Below are 13,027 nucleotides of genomic sequence, written 5' to 3' on the forward strand. Positions count from 1 at the left end.
GCTGGAATGGGGAGCAAAAGGGAGGTACCGATTATGCCAAACCGGCATTATAATGTCAAAATGTCAGGTACACTTGTGTTGTAACCCACCATCAAATTGTTTTGTTTCATACCACACATAAAATGTAATAAAACTTAATAAAAATGATATAAAGTTCAAAATTCGGTTTTATTCTAAAATGTACCACCATGGCGCAATGTTGCTTATAAGCAACATCTTATAACGGTGATTCCAAAAGGGATCGATACTTGAAAGGGATATCAGTTCATTTCAAAGCTCAACTAATAACCCTATATATTAAACATATTTTTAATCGCGCCCACTTTAATTATGACATCAAAGGGTTAAACAAAGCAAGATACTTCCATATATTCGCAGAATTTTTATAACTAGAATAAAACTTCACTAATGGATATCGTCTTTTGTCCCACCCATGACAATTATAAAACTTATTAAAATTTGCATATATACCAAGATATTGTGTATTTTTACATAACAGTACTGATTCAATGTTAAGTGTCTCGGCCTATCTATTAGAATCTGAAGTCTCCAGCTGGTTTAATCAGAATGCTTCAACAAAGATGAAATATTGCGTACAATTGTCCCACCCGTAACAATGGAACATCCCATTTATAAAAACGAGTTTCGAGTACGAGCACGATTTTATTGCAATAATGAACAATTCAAATGTTTATTCTCATTCATCAGATGATGAAGAATACTGTGATATTGAAATATTTTCAGTCTTATTTATGTATAATAATATATTATCTCAAACATTCTACCTTTATGCAGATATACTAGTCATATCCGTATTATTTAGAGTACAGAATGCGGTATTTTGGGCTCTTCTAGTCGAATTTAGTACGGGGTCTTTGCTATCTAAATGTATCCCGAAACCAAGGGGAATGCTTTATTGAACATTTACGCCACTCAAACCCTCTTCCCCTTCAGGAGTAAAACTGGTTTCTGCCGGATTTATGTATAGACAATTTATATTTCAAACGGTCATCACAGTCCATTACGATTTAATTTATGGCTGTTTCAAACCTTGGAAGTTGTTGCTAGCGTTTATTTTCAAACTGCGTAATATCAGGTCAAATTTAGGACACATGTGGCCACTTTGAAACATTCACTGTACTACAAAGTATTGTAATTGATTACTTATTTGTTGAATTGAAAATACTTTTGTATATATTAATTACAATTCAAAAGTAAAACAAATCCCTACATATTTTTTTAAGAAAATTCAGCAAATAAATATACTAATACCAAAACCAATGTATTAATATTTTTATAGTAAATTTGCACTGGCGCGATGATTAGGTGTTCCCAAATTGGCACAGTATGGGTTAATAGACGAAATTTTATTGAAAATAATATCAAAATCAATGTATTAATATTTTTATAGTATATTTGCACTGGAGCTATGATTAGGTGTTCCCAAATTGGCACAGTACCCACAAATGGTTTAATTGCGAAATTTTATTATAAATGCAACAGCCATTTTCTCTTCTCTTCACACGCAAAGAGACGGTATTTTGGAGTGAATAGTAATGCCTTCCCGAATATTGACTTCCAAATGTATTAGACGGTCATCAGCTATACCACATGACAGCTCCATTGAAGGTACTTGTAGTGCTGAAAAAAAAATAATGCTGTCTTTTTGCAATCAACAGAACATGATGCCTCAATTTCTTCTTTTTCTTTATCATCTTCACCGGGACAAATAGATCTTAGCTCTAAATTCTGGTAACGAGTTGTTATTGTTGCCATATCTGTTTCGGCTACTAAATTCATCTCACCATTGGAAGTCGCGTAAAAAATTACATTTGGTGAGAGATTCCTTATTTTGTCAATCAAGCCACGTATTAACCGGTTAGATGGTAAATTTAAGACCAGTTTGGATGTGGGTACATTTGGTATTACATAATGCTGCCAATCACATCGTGGTATAACATCCACTGGAACATGGTGCACAGCACGACGCCATTTATCCGAACTTCGAACTGTCGCATCTATATCGACCGACAAACAGGGAAATTGAAGATTAGTTAACTTCAATTTAAAATAGCTTGGGTTGTTTCGTAATAAAGAAAGTGCAGTTCCAAGATTTAAAGTTGGTACACTTAGAAAATATGCGGATCGTCCTCATTGTCGACACCCTGCATCGTGTATTCACTGAAATATAGCTTTGAATTAATTACAACCCACATCAATGGTGCTGTACTAGCCGACTCTTCATTCACTACGAAGTAGACTGTATCCATAGAAATTTTCATTATACATGATTTTGCCAATTTCGATACCGTTTGTATGATGTATAAAAACTCGCGCATGAATTCAGGATCCTGCATCATGGCACGGAACTTCATGGTTTGGTACGACTATTTAATTATGTACATACAAACATATGTATATGGGTGAGTCGTGATGTCTTCCGTGGCCTTGATCAGTACATAGCATAAAGAATGGAAGAGAGAAAAAATATTCAATATTTTTAAGATTTTCAGGTCTAATTTATATCAATCTTAAACTACATAATCCAAAGATTTGGCCAAAAAACCATGTTGCTCCTGTTTTTGTATATCGCTACAGACACTACCCGAAGGTTTAAGGGAGTGTTATCGATGTATGTAGATAGTTCTTTCTGTATATAGAATCGGCACAAGAAACGGAAGAACGGAACGATTAAAAAAATAAGTTATCCCGGCTTTTTTCTAACAAGGAAAATAGGGTCGCCAGAGACTCGCCAGCGAAATATGTGTACGTATACCATCAAATTTGTAATACTACTCTTGATTTGGTGCATACGAGCGTCGGACTAAGGAAAGCGGTTTATATTTATATTGTAACGAATTTACTGCAAATCCTCTTATTTGCCCTTTTGCTTTGCTTTCGATCACTAAACTGTTAAATAAATAACTCCAATATTGAATAATGGAAAAATGGCTTTTATTAAAGTACTTCACAATAACACTTATACTTTGCAACTAGCTTGCTTAACAATCAAACTGATTGATAGCTCAAATGAAACTCACTCTTCGCCTCTACTGTCGCGCCTTTTATACTTTTTGATTTCTCATTGCATACTTCCAGGCTTTTCCATTCCAGAACTTACTAGTTAGTTTCAGCTACAAAATCGCCAGCCACAACTACGTTTATAACTTCTCATTTGAGTAATACTTGCAGAAATTATTGCCCTCTCTTGTGACAACTCAGATAAGATATATGCATGTGTTTGTGCATTGCTTCTCCGCTGCTCGTATACGTACATATGTGTAGACGCAATTATTGATTCGTTTATGTAGATACATAATGATTGAATTATTGATGTGAATTCACGTCACTGCTTAGCATCGGCCTGGAGATGGCAGTAGCCCTTAGTGTTGCTAATATTCGTAACAATATTTTTTTTCGTGTCAATTGGCAAATGCAAAATTGGTAAATGCAGTTTTTTGAAAAAAAATTTCTTTTATGGAGATTTAGAAGAATTTTGGTTGAAAAATCGATTTTTTTTGCAGCCTCAAAATTTTTTTTTGGGTATGCGTAGTGGAACTTTTTTACCTGAGCCCAAATCCTATCGAAAAATCGATGGCGCGATATAGGTTGACTTTCGTCCATACAAATCGACACAGGTTAATATACATACATACATATGTATGTAATAATTTATTTTAGTTGTTTGTATGGGTTTCAATGTAAAATTTGATTAAAGTATAGCGTATACGGCGAATAGGATACTTTGTGAAATGCCTAAATCTATCTATAAATCTTAAAATAAAATCGCCAAATGTCATTGTATGCCCTTCGCTTCATACAGAATGTTCCGATTTTAAAACGGTGTTTTGCATTTGAAAGCTTAGCTACGTGAAATGGACATTTTCAATATAATTTGAAGGTATATATTTATATATATATATATATTGTGACGAATATTAGCAACACTAAGGGATACTATCATCTCTAAGCCGATACTAAGCAGTGACTCGTATTCACATCAACAAATCAATCATTATGCCTACCCATATGTCCATACGAGCAGCGGAGAGTAACGCACAAACACATGCATATATCTGAGATACTCCGAAAAGTAGGCAATCATTTGTGCAAGTATCACTCACATATACACGCGCGTGGACTATGAGAGAAGCTATAAAATCGTGCATCTGTAGTTATCAGCTATAAATTTCTCAGCTAGTAAATTCTAGAAACAGAAGCGCCTAGAAATATGTCAAGGAGGAAACCAAACAGTATAAAAAGCAGCAACAGTTCAGGCACGACAATCAGTTTGATTTAAGCAAGCTATCAGTTGCGAAGTACATATAAGTGTTATTGTGAAATACTTTAATAATAAAGTCCATTTTGCGTTATTGAATAGTGGAGTTATTTATTCAACAGTTTAGGGATTCGAACGTTAGTAGAAGGTTGCAAATAAGAGGAATTGCACTAAATTCGTTACAATATTATATATATTAGACTGGTGTCGATTTATTAACCGATATCGCGCCATCGATTTTTCGATAGGATTTGGGCTCAGGACAAAAAGTTCCACTACGCATACCCAAAAAAATAATTTTCGAGCCTGCGAAATTTAATTTTTTTTTGACTTTTTTCGACTTTGATTTTTAAGGTTTTTTTCATAACCTACTAAAAAAATTTTCATATGTATACCCTATCTGACCAAAAATGTAAGTCATCCTTTACCACGACTAAATCTCCAACTTGAATATCGCGTTGAGGGAATTTCCATTTGTACCTCTTGTGCAGCTCCTTGAGGTACTCGTTCTTCCATCGTGTTCTGAACTGGTGGTGAAGCACTTTTAGTTTCTGCCATTATTGACCAAGGTGAGATCCTCTGCAGTTTGCTCCGGCTAGGATAAGAGTGGCGCGCCACATAGGAAATGTCCTGGGGTTAAGACTAGGGGGCCCATTGGATCTTCGGACATAGCGGAGAGCGGTCGAAAGTTGAGAACCGCCTCTATTCGTACTAAGAGGGTAGTGAGCTCTTCTAAGGAGAACTTCTGGTTTCCTGCTACGTTCGTAAAGTGTTTCTTGAAACTTTTCACGGCCGGTTCCCATAGACCACCCATGTGTGAAGCGTATGGTGGGATGAATTTCCATGAGAATCCGTGAGTTGCATACTTTTCGGCGACGTCTGTAGTAACTTCCTTGAAGAATGTGGTGAACTTCCTTTATAATACGCGTTGTGTGCGAACGAACGTCTTTCTGTTGTCAGAAAATATCTGTTGGGGTAGGCCACGGCGGCCAGTAAATTGGGCAAAAGCTGCGTTGAAGGCGTTCGTGGTAAGATCAGAACACATTTCTAAATGAACAGCCTTTGTGGATCCGGCTCGAAGGACCATGTATACATATGCACTATAGAGAAAGCACAACTTCTTTATATTTTAACACAATAGTATTCTTTTATTCATTTATTATAGAACAGTAATATTATTTTATTTCACTTGTTTTACAAGGAATAGTTAAAATAAAAATTGAAATATCCGCGACGGCGGGCGGGCGGTAATTTAACGACGAACGGTGCGGGCACGAACGATGCGTGTTGGTGGGCAGTTTAATCGGGGCTGTGATGTGCTGCTTGAACTTGGCCGCAATGGCCGCGTGTTGCTAGACGGAGGGGGCGGACTTAGTCCGAAAACTGGATCATGTCTTCAACACAAATATTTCCCATATAAGCATTTTTATATAATTAGTATAGATGTTTGTATGTTTAATGGTGTGTTCAATTTTACTTAAGATTTTTTAAGAATTAACACCGTTAAATGATAATTGTTATTCAATTATTATTTTTTGGTTTTATTTGGAAAAACTGAAAAGATAAAAACATTTACTGGCATATACGATGGTACCATTTCGAAAATCGCCACGTCATCATCGTCAGGCAATTTCGTAATGTTTATTTATTTCAACAGGTTTTACCGCTGAATTCACAATCGCCTAACCATTGGGCTATTGTGTTGTATTTGCTTTCTTGGCTTATTTCAGTTTTATCCCATTTTCAAAATCCCACAAATTAACAAAATTTTGATTTGTTAGAAAAAATTAAGAAAAAACAACCGGTTGTCAAAAAAACATAACGAAATACAAACTGGCTCGTTTGTTCTTAACAAACTAGATTGTATTTTTCTTGTATTTTCTTTGGAATAAGGTTTACACATTTATACCAGTACTGAAGCCGTATTAGGAGCGACAAAAAATTGAAGATAAAATACAAGAAAAATACACGAAAATAAAGTAGTGTCATATAGGTATAAGTAGGGCCGGAATTCTTGGATTTCATTTATGCTTTTAAACTTTATTTTGATATTTCTTGAACTTGTTGGCATTTATTTGAAAGAAAATACATTTTCAGTATGATGTCCTAAGGTTGGAAATGGTATTTCTTTTTTTTGTTTTTTAAGAGCTAGTGGTTTGATTATTCGAAGTCCAGCTTAACAAACAAAATGCCACCAAATCAAACATTTGGCTTAGCTAACAGATCGAAAATGGTTAGAAATCGAATAAAATTCTCTGGTATGTATTAATTTTGGTGCACAATAGATGTAAACAAAGGTCTTAGTGCATCGAGACCTATTAAGAATAATAACTGTAGGTATTAAATAATATGCCACAGGTTACCACAATCTCTTAAAACCTTCATTTGTTTTTAAATAATTACATTTGTATTTATGTTTGTTATCGCTTGGTAGTGGCGTGCTGATAATAACGTCTGCGTACTAATGTACCTTTTGAGCAACTTTTGTATTATACAAGTAAGGAAGGCTAATTTCGGGTGTAACCGAACATTACATACTCAGCTGAGAGCTATGGAGACAAGATAAGGGAAAATCACCATGTAGGAAAATGAACTTAGGGTAACCCTGGAATGTGTTTGTATAACATGTGTATCGAATGGAAGGTATTAGAGAGTATTTTAAGAGGGAGGGGCCATAGTTCTATAGGTGGACGCCATTTAGGGATATCGCCATAAAGGTGGACCAGGGCTGACTCTAGAATGTGTTTGTACGATATGGGTTATCAAATCAAAGGTGTTAATTAGTATTTTAAAAGGGCGTGGGCCATAGTTCTATAGGTGGACGCCATTTAGGGATATAGCCATAAAGGTGGACATGGGCTGACTCCAGAATTTTTTTGTACGATATGGGTATCAAATGAAAGGTGTTAATGGGTATTTTAAAATGGATTGGGCCTTACTTCTATAGGTGGACGCCTTTTCGAGATATCGCCATAAAGGTGGACCAGGGGTGACTCTAGAATGCGTTTGTACAATATGGGTATCAAACGAAAGGTGTTGATGAGTATTTTAAAAGGGAGTGGGCCTTAGATCTATGGGTGGACGCCCTTTCGAAATATCGCCATAAAGGTGGACCAGGGGTGACTCTAGAATTTGTTTGAACTATATGGGTATCAAACGAAAGGTAATAATGAGTATTTTAAAAGGGAGTGGGCCTTAGTTCTATAGGTGGACGCCTTTTCGAGATATCGCCATAAAGGTGGACCAGGGGTGACTCTAGAATGCGTTTGTGCAATATGGGTATCAAACGAAAGGTGATAATGGTTATTTTAAAAGGGAGTGGGGCTTAGTTCTATAGGTGGACGCCTTTTCGAGACATCGTCATAAAGGTGGACAGGGGTGACTCTATAATGTGTTTGTACGATATGGGTATCAAATTAAAGGTATTAATGAGGGTTTTAAAAGGGAGTGGTGGTAGTTGTATAAGTGAAGGCATTTTCGAGATATCGACCAAAATGTGGACCAGGATGACCCAGAACATCATCTGTCGGGCACCGCTAATTTATTTATATATGTAATACCACGAACAGTATTCTTGCCAAGATTCCAAGGGCTTTTGATTTCTCCCTGCAGAACTTTTTCATTTTATTCTACTTAATATGGTAGGTATCACACCCATTTTACAAAGTTTTTTTTCTAAAGTTATATTTTGCGTCAATAAACCAATCCAATTACCATGTTTCATCCCTTTTTTCGTATTTGGTATATAATTATGGCATTTTTTTCATTTTTCGTAATTTTCGATGTCGAAAAAGTGGGCGTGGTCATAGTCGGATTTCGGCCATTTTTTATACCAATACAAAGTGAGTTCAGATAAGTGCGTGAACTGAGTTTATTAAAGATATATCGATTTTTGCTCAAGTTATCGTGTTAACGGCCGATCGGAAGGACAGACGATCGACTGTGTATAAAAACTGGGCGTGACTTCAACCGATTTCGGCCTTTTTCAAAGAAAACAGTTATCGTCCTAGAATTTAAGCCCCTACCAAATTTCACAAGGATTGGTAAATTTTTGTTCGACATATGGCATTAAAAGTATCCTAGATAAATTAAATGAAAAAGGGCGGAGCCACGGCCATTTTGAAATTTTCTTTTATTTTTGTATTTTGTTGCACCATATCATTACTGGAGTTGAATGTCGACATAATTTACTTATATACTGTAAAGATATTAACTTTTTTGTTAAAATTTGACTTAAAAAAAAAAATTTTTTTTTTTTAAGTGGGCGTGGTCGTTCTCCGATTTTGCTAATTTTTAATAATTAAGCATACAAATAGTAATAGGAGTAACGTTCCTGCCAAATTTCATCATGATATCTTCAACAACTGCCAAATTACAACTTGCAAAACTTTTAAATTACCTTCTTTTAAAAGTGGGCGGTGCCACGCCCATTGTCCAAAATTTTACTAATTTTCTATTCTGCGTCATAAGTTCAACTCACCTACCAAGTTTCATCGCTTTATCCGTCTTTGGTAATGAATTATCGCACTTTTTCGAAATTTTCGATATCGAAAAAGTGGGCGTGGTTATAGTCCGATATCGTTCATTTTAAATAGCGATCTGAGATGAGTGCCCAGGAACCTACATACTAAATTTCATCAATATACCTCAAATTTACTCAAGTTATCGTGTTAACGGACAAACGGACGGACGGACATGGCTCAATCAAATTTGTTTTCGATACTGATGATTTTGATATATGGAAGTCTATATCTATCTCGATTCCTTTATACCTGTACAACCAACCGTTATCCAATCAAAGTTAATATACTCTGTGAGCTCTGCTGAACTGAGTATAAAAAGTACGATTGTATCGAAAATTCCATTACTGTGTGTAGCTGAAGATAATAAACTCTCGCAAGTCCCTCAAATAGTTGAGTAGGTAAACATCGCAGAATGAATACAGACGAATGAGAAAAATGAGTCATATGTATCAGCTGAGCAAGTTGAAACAGCGTTGCCACTGAACATATATTAAATAAATATTATTGTGACGGTGTTGTTCATGATTCTTAAATAAAGCTTTTGCCAAAATGGAAAACATTTCGTTTAAACACGTCCGTATGGTACTTTTTGTAATTGGTTGTATAGTTAACATAAAACAAACATCTTTAAAATTATTTTTAAATATAAACAAATGGAAAAATTTTCTGGCAGCGGCAACGCCGTGTTCGACTTGTTTAAACAGCTTGTGTTTGTGAGGCAGCCATCAGCAACGAGTTTATGTTTTCAGTCTCTATTTTAAACTCGCTGCGGTAACAACTTGTAATAAAAGAGTAATATATCAACGGCTACATATAAATTATATAAAAAATTTAAGTTTCTGCAGCTGGGGTCGTGCTTATTGTGTTGGTTGATAGTGTGGGGGAGCATGAGCGAAAGAAATAAAATACAGAGGTAGAAAAAAGTAGTATATAGAAAGCCCTTTTACCTACCTTCACAACAACATAACAAGTACATATGTACATGTAGATATGTTCATCCATAACTCTGACATATTTCACTTCACTGTTGATGGAGACATCAGATACATATGTATATGTACATATATGTGCATATAAAGTTAAGTGCATGAAAAACTAATAGTGAAAATTTTATGAAACTTTATACCTTTTAATAAAAAAGATAATAAATTGAATTCGTTAAAATATAATACACGTTTGTTACATTAAGATGCGAAATATTAAATTGTACAAAAATATAAACTAAATTATAAAAATGTTTCGTAATTTAAAGGAAATTGAGTTTCTTCGGCCATTGCAAAAATTTAAGTGTATAGACATGCATAGTATATATGCACATACATTTATTTATGTACATATCTATGCACATACATACAAACATATTAACGAACCGAGACTACGAAGGCGACGTTTATGTTTGAAAAAATATTAAAGTCATATAATAAACTAAAATTGAAAAATTGAATAAAAACTAATCAGAATAAGGACTGGGGAGAATAATTGCTAAAAAAATCATACAAGCAGGTTGACCATAGTATGTAACTTATCAAATAACCTTTCCGAATTTCCGATGTTAATTTTCAATTTAGGAATTTTTTATTGAGCAATTTATTAAAATTCTAAGTTAGGATTAATTCCTGTTAAAGATTTGGAAACACGAGAGAGTATTGCGAATACATATAACATGGCCGTAAGTAAAAGTATTATCCTCTTATTACCCAATAAACATTTGGCCTTGTGACGCAGTAAAACTTAAGTTGACGACTAACGCCGAAGACAGTGGAAGCGTTGTTATAACATAAGTATTGAAAGCTGTGAACATTATTTCTTATGGAAAATTGTATTTGTTGTCAGAGTTCCAGTAAAGTTTTAAGCTTGTGCAATATGTGAAAACAAATAGTTTTGCACCTAGCCTAGCCTTCAACTACGACTGTTCCCTTGGACTAACATACATACCTCTCATATTTAAAGCGATGTTATCAAAAGTCCATATACTTGTGAATCATACGTTCTCAACAAAAAGAAATGTGTTTTGTATTTCAAAAATATATATGTATTTACCTAGTGTAAAAAGTTCGCAAAATGTACTCAAAAGTGTTTCTTTAATTCAAATGAAATGCACGATTGCACATTTTCTTTATCCACACTATGTACATACATATGTTTGTGCATACAGCCGAAAACACGGTAATTGCAGTACATATGTGAATCCTTTTATTATTAATGTATATGAAAAATGTGCACCTAGAGGGAAACCATTATCGGAACTTATGTTTCTGAAACTACTAGATGAACAATCTATTCATGTACTTTTTGGGATCGGGTTCCCTTTTACTTGAAAATATTGGCGCATGAGTAACGCTAGAGGAGCAAGCCAACGGGAAGCCTTTAAGTCATTTCGCATGGCACATTGTCATAATTTTTGTTTATTTTAGGAATAATTTCCAGTTACGTGCACTTATTTAAAAAAAATGTTAACAAACAAAATTAAAATTGTTATGCTGGTTTAAATTTCAAAAGCTTTCAATAAAAAAAATTTATTCATGTCGGATGACATATGAAGACTGTGGCGAGTTCTAAGCTCGTAAGTTTTAGTAATTTACCACTATGAAACGATGCCAAAAGTAAAACTAATATTGTTCGCTGCCTTATAAAATCTGAGTTCCAATCTAAATACTCCTATTCAGAACATATAAATACCATAGAAACGTCCTAATTAATAAGAAAATTTGTATTTTTATATTCATACCCGAAATTTTTGTATGTATTACTTTTCTTTTGCAAATATCTCCAGATTCCTTGGGTGTATGGGCAAATATGACTAAAAACTCGAAATCAGGGCCCTAAAATACATGTATTTTATTAACACGCTTATATTAGCTTCACTTGTATGTATGCTTGCTTGTAACTCTCTAGGTTTGAATGTGTGCTTGTTTGTAACATCTAGCGGCAGTGTTAAATAACTCGCTACAAAACGAGTTGTTCTTAAAGGCCGCAGCACAATGATATTTTTCATATACATAGATGCGTTTAACACAAGCTTATGCAGTCCAATAACATCGCCACAATCAACCAAGATGTTGCGTTTGTAAATAAGAAGGAACTTCAGACTTAGCAATTGAAGTTTGTTACGCCCTGCCCATTCACATAAAAAATTTCGCGTTCTCCCTATACAACAAAAATACTTGCTAACATATTTTGTATCGTAATTGATTGTTATATTTCAGTTTTAATTTGCGAAAAATGTTAGAAAATTTAAGAACCAGTGGGAAAAATAATTTCACTTGTAAATTAGCCAAAGTAAATGAAAAATTCTTCTTCTTATGATTTGCTTGGAACAAAATTTGGGAGATGGCTACTTTTCAATATTAGATGGCGCCAGTGACGCTCATTCTACCTTGTGTTAAACTCATCTATATAAAAAACTGCTTATGTGACGGAGCTATAATAGCGGCGACACGAACCTCTAAGCGACGATGTGTTTTTTAGTTTTTTTTTATGTATATAGGGAGAGGCGTGAAAAGACGTGTTTTTGGAACCACGACCACGAATCCGAAAGCGGAAATTAAACATTTTATTTAAGTCAAAAGATATTTTTTTCCGCTATCGGAGTCGAACTCCTCCAAAGCGCGTATTTTGGCAGCTTGCGATATTTTTGGACGTGTTTGGGCAGTTGTGAGCTAAGGTAAAAAATTACCAACAATGTAAAATTTCTCGTTATAAAAAAATAGTTTGATTGTAATTTTCGTCGGGGCAAGGCTCTTATGCGGCAGTTACTCACGAACGTACGTACCAAAAACGTGTCAGCTGACACGACCTATCTTATGAGTGTGCAATGTAAACGAAAACTCACCGACGTGCGACGCCCGTACGTACGTATCCCGGAACGTAGAAATCAAAACAATTTTGATTTTTTCCGTAAGAACGTGTCAGCTGATCGCTCTCTCACTAGACAGAATTCCCTAGTAAACTTTTGTGCGCTAATTTTTGACCGTTTGCAGTTTTATGCAAAAACACCTAATTAAAGTTTGAAAAATTGTGAAATAATTCGAAATAATTATAAAAAAGTGCAGATTATAAATATGTAATCTATTTATATTTATTTAATATTAATTCCAGCCTTTTACAACATCAAAAATTAAATTGGAAAAAGTTGATGTTTCCATAAGCATGCATGCAAAATGGTCAATGGCAACAGTGCTTATCTGTAAACAATACACACGCAAGTATGTTATGTACATGTACA

General features: G+C 34.6%; 1 protein-coding gene and 1 pseudogene across 5 annotated transcripts in view; one reads left to right on the top strand and one right to left on the bottom strand.

The window, feature by feature from the left end:
* Positions 1-1,519: 1,519 nt before the first annotated feature.
* On the bottom strand, positions 1,520-10,824 carry LOC137236784 (checkpoint protein HUS1-like; annotated as a pseudogene).
* Positions 9,554-13,027, top strand: part of ctrip (E3 ubiquitin-protein ligase ctrip) — a 244,851-nt gene continuing 241,377 nt past the window's right edge. For 2 of the 5 annotated variants that reach the window (XM_067759756.1, XM_067759757.1), the window contains exon 1: positions 9,555-9,715. The gene's annotated coding sequence lies outside the window, so the exon portion shown is untranslated. Of the gene's footprint in view, positions 9,716-13,027 lie in introns of all 5 variants that reach the window. The other 3 variants (XM_067759759.1, XM_067759760.1, XM_067759758.1) reach the window with 2 other exon arrangements.

Source organism: Eurosta solidaginis, chromosome 1 (genome assembly GCF_040869045.1).
Source record: "Eurosta solidaginis isolate ZX-2024a chromosome 1, ASM4086904v1, whole genome shotgun sequence".
In the NCBI taxonomy this organism is placed as follows: domain Eukaryota; kingdom Metazoa; phylum Arthropoda; class Insecta; order Diptera; family Tephritidae; genus Eurosta; species Eurosta solidaginis.